This window comes from Coptis chinensis, chromosome 8 (assembly GCF_015680905.1).
Source record: "Coptis chinensis isolate HL-2020 chromosome 8, ASM1568090v1, whole genome shotgun sequence".
NCBI lineage: Eukaryota > Viridiplantae > Streptophyta > Magnoliopsida > Ranunculales > Ranunculaceae > Coptis > Coptis chinensis.
The window spans coordinates 76,640,890-76,647,496 of NC_141463.1; the positions used below are offsets into that span (position 1 = coordinate 76,640,890).

The following is a 6,607-nucleotide window of genomic DNA, read 5'->3' on the forward strand; positions in this document are numbered from 1 at the left end:
GATTATTTATGAGGATAATCCGGCTTGTATAGCCCAGATTCAAGAATAATTTATAAAAGGAGACATGACAAAACACATTGCGCCAAAATTCTTTTTACACTCATCGACAAGTTAAGAAGAAGAAGGTTAAGGTCGAAAGCAAGTAATAGAAGCAGATTAAGACTTGTCTTTATCGGAGGGAGTAATTGAACAGGGGAGCATCCTAAAGAATGTGTCCCGGGACATATGCACTGTACTTTTTTCTTATCTAGGTTTTATCCCAATCGGTTTTCCTAGTAAAGGTTTTAATGAAGCAATGTAAGCAAGTCACAATGATTCTAAGTAATGTTGTACTCTTTTCCTTAGCTTTGGTTTTTCCCACCTGTTTTCCTTAGCAAGGTTTTAATGAGGAACTGTCATTGGATGATTATAGAGCATCCAGAAGAATGCTACAAAAGATGCATCCACCATAATTTCCACAAGAATGGTGGACATCCAAGGGGGAGTGTTATGAAATCCATGGGCTTATATGGATGCCCACCATTGATATGTGTTATCCTGATAATCCTCTATCTTGGTATTTATCCTGATAACCTTCTATCTTGATATTTATCCTGATCATCCTCTATCTTACTGTTTAACCTCCTCCCATTTAGTTTGGATCTCAAGAAATAAGAATTCTCTCTCTCTCTCTCTCTTTTATTGATTCAATCTACATGTTAAGTTAGTGTGGTGTTCTCTCCAAATTAGTTTAATTTCTAACAGAGTGATAATAATTTATTTGTTTATATTTATTCTCCAATAAGCTCAACGGATCAATCAAGGTAAAAATTATGTTTAGTATTTCATGTATCTTTTTTCCTTCTGAAATTGAAGTAAATTGGCATGTGTGGAGTAATTGAACTTTTTTGTAATATTACTGTTGAGAATTTGTTTGAAAGATTCGCTATTTGAACAAGTAATTTATGCTTTACTTCTCAACAAGCTTTTAGAGATGAAAATTCACTCTAAAGGTATAGTCTTTGAATCCTAATTAAAAAATAAAAAGCTAATAAGAGTGGTAAGGAATAAGGGGTTGCACCTACTAGTGAAAAAAGAAGGGAATGCTGACTTACATGGTATTGAATGTGTATAATGATGAATGAAATCCAAGTGAGTGAGAATGTTGTACTGATCAAAGATATAAAAATAAAAAATGAACCCCTACTGTTGCACTGGTATGTAGTGGAACGTAGTTAGCGTAGAATGTAAGAGACAAAGAGGGCGACTTGGATTAACACGGGATTAGGCTATTAGAAATGAATGCAACCAAAAAGATTGAAAACAGAGTTCATGTGGCTGACCCTGTACCTTCAGGATTAAGGCAAGGATGTTGATGATGAGGATGATTATAGGGGATTCAGATTCTAATTTGTCTTTTCCCTGATATTCTTTCTTTGTTCCGCTTGTTTACTTAGGTATTTATGTAATTGGTGAACTGGCTCTTTATTGAATTGTCAGTCTATGTAGTCGGATTGAATTTTTATAGAAATAAAAAAGAACATTGAATTGCCTATTATTTTCAGTAACTGTTCTAGAACGCAGTTGGGTTTTTGATTGGCTAAGATGGCGTTTCACGAACATGAGTGATGACAATTTGCCAATTTGGAACCCAGCAGAAAAGCCACATACATAGCTCGAATCCCGACTTCCTGTTAGCGGAGGCATCCTGAGGGACCTAACTAAGTTCCCCTCTGGACCTGATAGAAGAGAAGGTGTGCGACCCGATCTCCTGCATAGATTCTCAATCAATAATTTATCCATTTAGTTGAGCCAACTTCCCACAATACCGCTGCTACCACTATAGCTATAGCTGCATCCCTCCTTATGAAACTACCATCTCAAGAAGTGAAGGAATCATATCTGTAATCTGCAAAATAGGAATTTCGATCACGAACGAGATATGATTCAGAATTGTTTTGGTAGCGTGGTTTAGAGAATCTATTTTTGTTGCAGACTCTCTAGCTACATCAATGTTAAGAAGACCTGATACACCTTTTTGTTGGATATTCCACATATGCGGGTAAAAACTCTGTTGTTTGCGGGTTTTTTTGGTAGGGCTAATCCATAGTTCTTATCTCCAGGATTCATTAATTAAGAAATGAATCTTGTTTACTGAAAAATTAGATTGATTATTGCGCTGGTTAAATGAGAATCCTTTGACGTTTGACATCATCATTCTTTTAGTAGTTCGATGACTTCATCAATTTTTTTGATTTTATCTTACTGCCCTTTCTTCCACCCAGTTTAGTACTCCATATAAAAAGCTGATTTATATTTTACTTCTTCCTCTGTTTTCCCTGAAATTATTAGTGAACATTTTGGGTTTGTGTTGTTTTGATTTTGTTTAAGAAACTTTGATTTAGTTTTGGTTGGTTTTAACTTTCACACTTGCTGAAGATTTGAACCTATATCTTCTTTCTGACTAGTTACTTTAGGAGAATATCCTATTAGATGTCTTACTGGATTGATGTTAATTTGGTATTCAATTCATCCGTAAAGCATGTCTTATTTCATTTGTTTATCCATGTGTTCTCTGATTAAATTCATCCTCACTTTGTTACCAAATATGAATACAATACTAATCCTTGTCATGTTGCATTTTTTTTTTCCGATAATAATTGTCATGTTGCATTCACTTGCTTGGGTTGCAGTAATAGTTATATTTTTGGGGTGCGGATCTGGTTACTAATTCCCCCTTTTTCTTTTCTTGTGAAAAGGAGATGTGTCTTCAAAGTTGGTCTGAACTCCCCGAGGAAATCGTTAGGCTGATAGCAGAAAAAATTGATTTAATTCTAGATTTTATAAGGTTTGGCGCCGTTTGTCAATCATGGAGATATGTTACGCTTGACAAACGCCACTTCTCATTGTTCTTAAAGCCTCAGCCATGGTTGATGCTTACTGCTGATGATGGTGAAAATAACCGAGGATTCTATAGTGTATCTGAGAATAAAATCCACCGTATAAACTTGCCAGAAGCTAGTGGATGTCATTGTTTTGGTTCTCCATTTGGTTAGTTGGTCACTGTGGGCTTTGATCAAAACGTTCATCTGTTAAACCCTCTTTCACGTGCTCGAATTCCACTCCCACCATTATCTGCAGTTGAAGATACATATTATACTGCGAATTTGCCTGGGAAAAATCGTATGAATTACATAACAAAAGCAATTGTTTCCATGGCGCCTTCTTCCTCAACAGCTGAGGAACAAATACTGGTTTTGATAATTTATGGAGGATATAAGAGATTGGCTTTTGCTAGACCGGGTGATACAACTTGGTCAATAATGCTTAATAATATGATTCAGTTTGACGTGTTACACTTAAATGGTCAATTCTATGCCGTTGATGCCTATGGGAACGTTCGTCTCTGTGATACTAATGGTCTTAGGCCCGTATCAGATGTTTTTGCACATCCTCCAGAAGATGTACAAGGAATATATATTGATAGGTTTTACCTTGTAGAACTGCGAGGGGAGCTGCATCTGGTTGCAAGAATCCTGGACTTCAAGCCTGTATCACCGCCAATGGAATTCCACCATTATGTGAAGACTGTATATATTGAAGTCTACAAGTTGGATTTGTGCACCCGCAAGTGGGATGAGTTGCAAACCTTGGATGGACATGCTATCTTCATAGGTAGCAATAGCTCCTTTTCTCTGAAGGCCTCCGGTTATCCAGGATGCAAGCCTAATTGCATTTACTTCACTGATGACTTTGTTGAAGCTTCTGGAAGATTAATTGGTCTTGATATGGGAATTTTCAGTATGGAAACCGAGAAAATCGATGTTTTATACGAAGGCGATGACATTCTTTCTCGATACGCTCCACCAACTTGGATAACCTCAAAAATATTTTAGAGGAGACTCATTGTTTTTCTATTTTATCGATTTTTATTTGTTTATGTCAATTTGATTTGCTGTAGGTCTAACTTATCAGTCTGTAAGGCTATTCCATGTTCACTGTGATGGAGAATTGTTCAGAGATAATAATGAGATAATTGATGACTCTGATAATGTATCCACTGTAGACGTTGCTGGACAAGACATTAAAACTTGATCCTTTGAGAAAAAATCTCTTCTTATCAATCCTTGAAAAAGAAGTTGTCTCGAATTTTTATTTTTTATCTAATGAAAAATGCTAGCGAGCGACCCGCTTGAGAGGTAGCACCGTGATATCTGTTACGAAAACGAAAAAATATAACCATGTAATGGGTAATGGACTTATGGTTACGCTTGAGAACTAGTGAAACTATGCAATGCATTTTTAGGTCGTTATCTCTTTTGTAAAGCTACTAGCTAGTGGAGGTTATAGAGTTATTGTGACATTTTATTTTGCAATAATATCCGTGAAATAATAGTTGTAGTTATTTTTGTTGGTATATGTTTTGGTAAAATTTAGGATATGTTAAGTATCACAGGGCTTAAGAATTGTTAACAATGTCCAAAAACATACGGGTGTCTGGTCCGGAATGCTATTAGCAACTGCTACCAACTGCTATTCTCATCAGTTTAACGCACAAAACAAACGGAGTTTAACGCACAAAACAAACGGTAAAATAGATGTATGTTTAGTTGTGGTCAGGGCGGTTGTACCCTATAGCAAAATAAATAACCGACCGATTAGGCCGATGTCCAAAGGGCCCAATATATCCTAACCATAGTTCGATTTTGAATTTTCGAATTCCGATAAATCTAAAACCGAAATCCAAAGAAATTTTCGATTCTATTATATTCGAATTTCAAATTCTTTCGAATTTCAATTATTTCGACACTATATTTAGAATTCCGTTTTTTAAAACCGAAATTCCGAGAGAATTCGGAGTTCCGTTCGGAATCACGAACTATGATCCTAACCCACCTACAGTTCTAAGTCTATTATTGTTTTATTGTGAAAAAAAAGCTCACTATTTGTTTTTCATTTATTTTAATCCGTTAGATAAACGATTTTACATTGAAAAATTGGAAATTAGAAAATTGCATTAAACCTCTTCGTTTTCCTAGCGTTTTTGCCTTCTCCAATAAATAAACAGGCACGCCTCCCTAACTAATTAAACTTCTTCAACACCCTATAACAATTTATCAAATTGAAGCCAACACTTCAATATTATTTATATCATTATTTTGTCTTATTTGGTTTTTTTATATTGTTTAATTTGGTGTAGAATTCTCTCTCTCTCTCTCTCTCTCTCTCTCTCTCTCTCTCTCTTGTGTAATTCTTTATTAAATAAATATATTGAAATTTCAAGTTTGTGACATTGTTGTTTGGCCATGATCTTCTACAATGTTACAGGTGTAGGACATTTTTTTATTCTTCCACTATTCCTCATGTATTTATGGTGTTTTGTCTTAGATCTCTCTGTATGTGAGGATCTCCCTAACAACACTCCTATGTTTCTACTTCATTTTGTATTTACGTTCTTTTTATCAATAAAATTCAATTAAAAAAAAAGTTTGTGGAGAGACCATTCAAGAAAGAATAAAGAAAATGTTAAGATCAACCTGTGACAATAATTGTTATCTTTTAAATTTCTTTGTTATAAAAAAAATGTTTGAGGGGAGATTATTCAAGAAAAAGAAAAAAATAAATTGTTAGGATTAATTTTACAATAATTGTTATCTTCTAAATTTTTGTTATAAAAAAAAAAAATTGTGGGGGAGACTATTCAAGAAGGAAAAAAGAAAATGTTATGATCAATTTTTACAATAATTGTTATCTTCTAAATTTTTTGTTATAAAAAAAAAAAATGTGGGGGAGACTATTCAAAAAAGAATAAAGAAAATGTTAGGATCAATTTTGACAATAATTGTTATCTTTTAAATTTCTTGTTATATAAAAAAAAATGTTTGTAGGGAGACTATTCAAGAAAGAAAAAAAAATGTTAGGATCAATTTTTACAATAATTGTTATCTTCTAAATTTTTTGTTATAAAAAAAAATGTTTGTGGGGGAGACTATTCAAGAAAGAGAAAAAAAAATGTTATGATCAATTTTTACAATAATTGTTATCTTTTAAATTTTTTTGTTAAATAAACTAAGCATTTGCATTCATATGAAATAACGTAAACAAATCATATCGATCTATAAGATGTAACAATTTTATTAGAACTTTGCTTAGGGCCCCCGATTGCCTTGAGCCGCCCCTGGTTGTGGTTATAGTGGATCTTCTCAGTTTTCTTTTATTTTATTAGATTTGAATTGCTCATACATGTCAGAAAAAAAAATAACATACACCACTCCGCGAAGTGAGAACCAAAACTTGTGTAGTTTTAGCACCCAAGTACTGAACTAGTTATTCCTCAACCGAAGATCTATGGGGAGGAGTAAAATATTACCATACAAGAAAACTTAAAACACTATACTATGAAGAGAGGTCCACTCCCGGAGTAAAAACACCTACATGTGCTGTTCTTTAAAGTGTGCAATCATATCATCCTTATCAAATACTTCATCACAGCACCTGCAAAGATAAAAAAAAAAATATTAGATCCAAATGATACAAATATATATACATATATATATATATATAGAAAGATCTCCACATACCTATTTCCGACTGTAGCAAGATGTTTATCACTAAAATGCTCATTCAG

At 33.9% G+C, this 6,607-nt stretch overlaps 1 pseudogene across 1 annotated transcript; it reads left to right on the forward strand.

The window, feature by feature from the left end:
• Positions 1-824: 824 nt before the first annotated feature.
• Positions 825-3,999, forward strand: LOC147483134 (F-box protein SKIP23-like; annotated as a pseudogene). The gene is made up of 2 exons (XR_015205829.1): positions 825-2,041; positions 2,739-3,999. The product of XR_015205829.1 is annotated as an F-box protein SKIP23-like (transcript).
• The last annotated feature ends 2,608 nt before the right edge of the window (positions 4,000-6,607 follow it).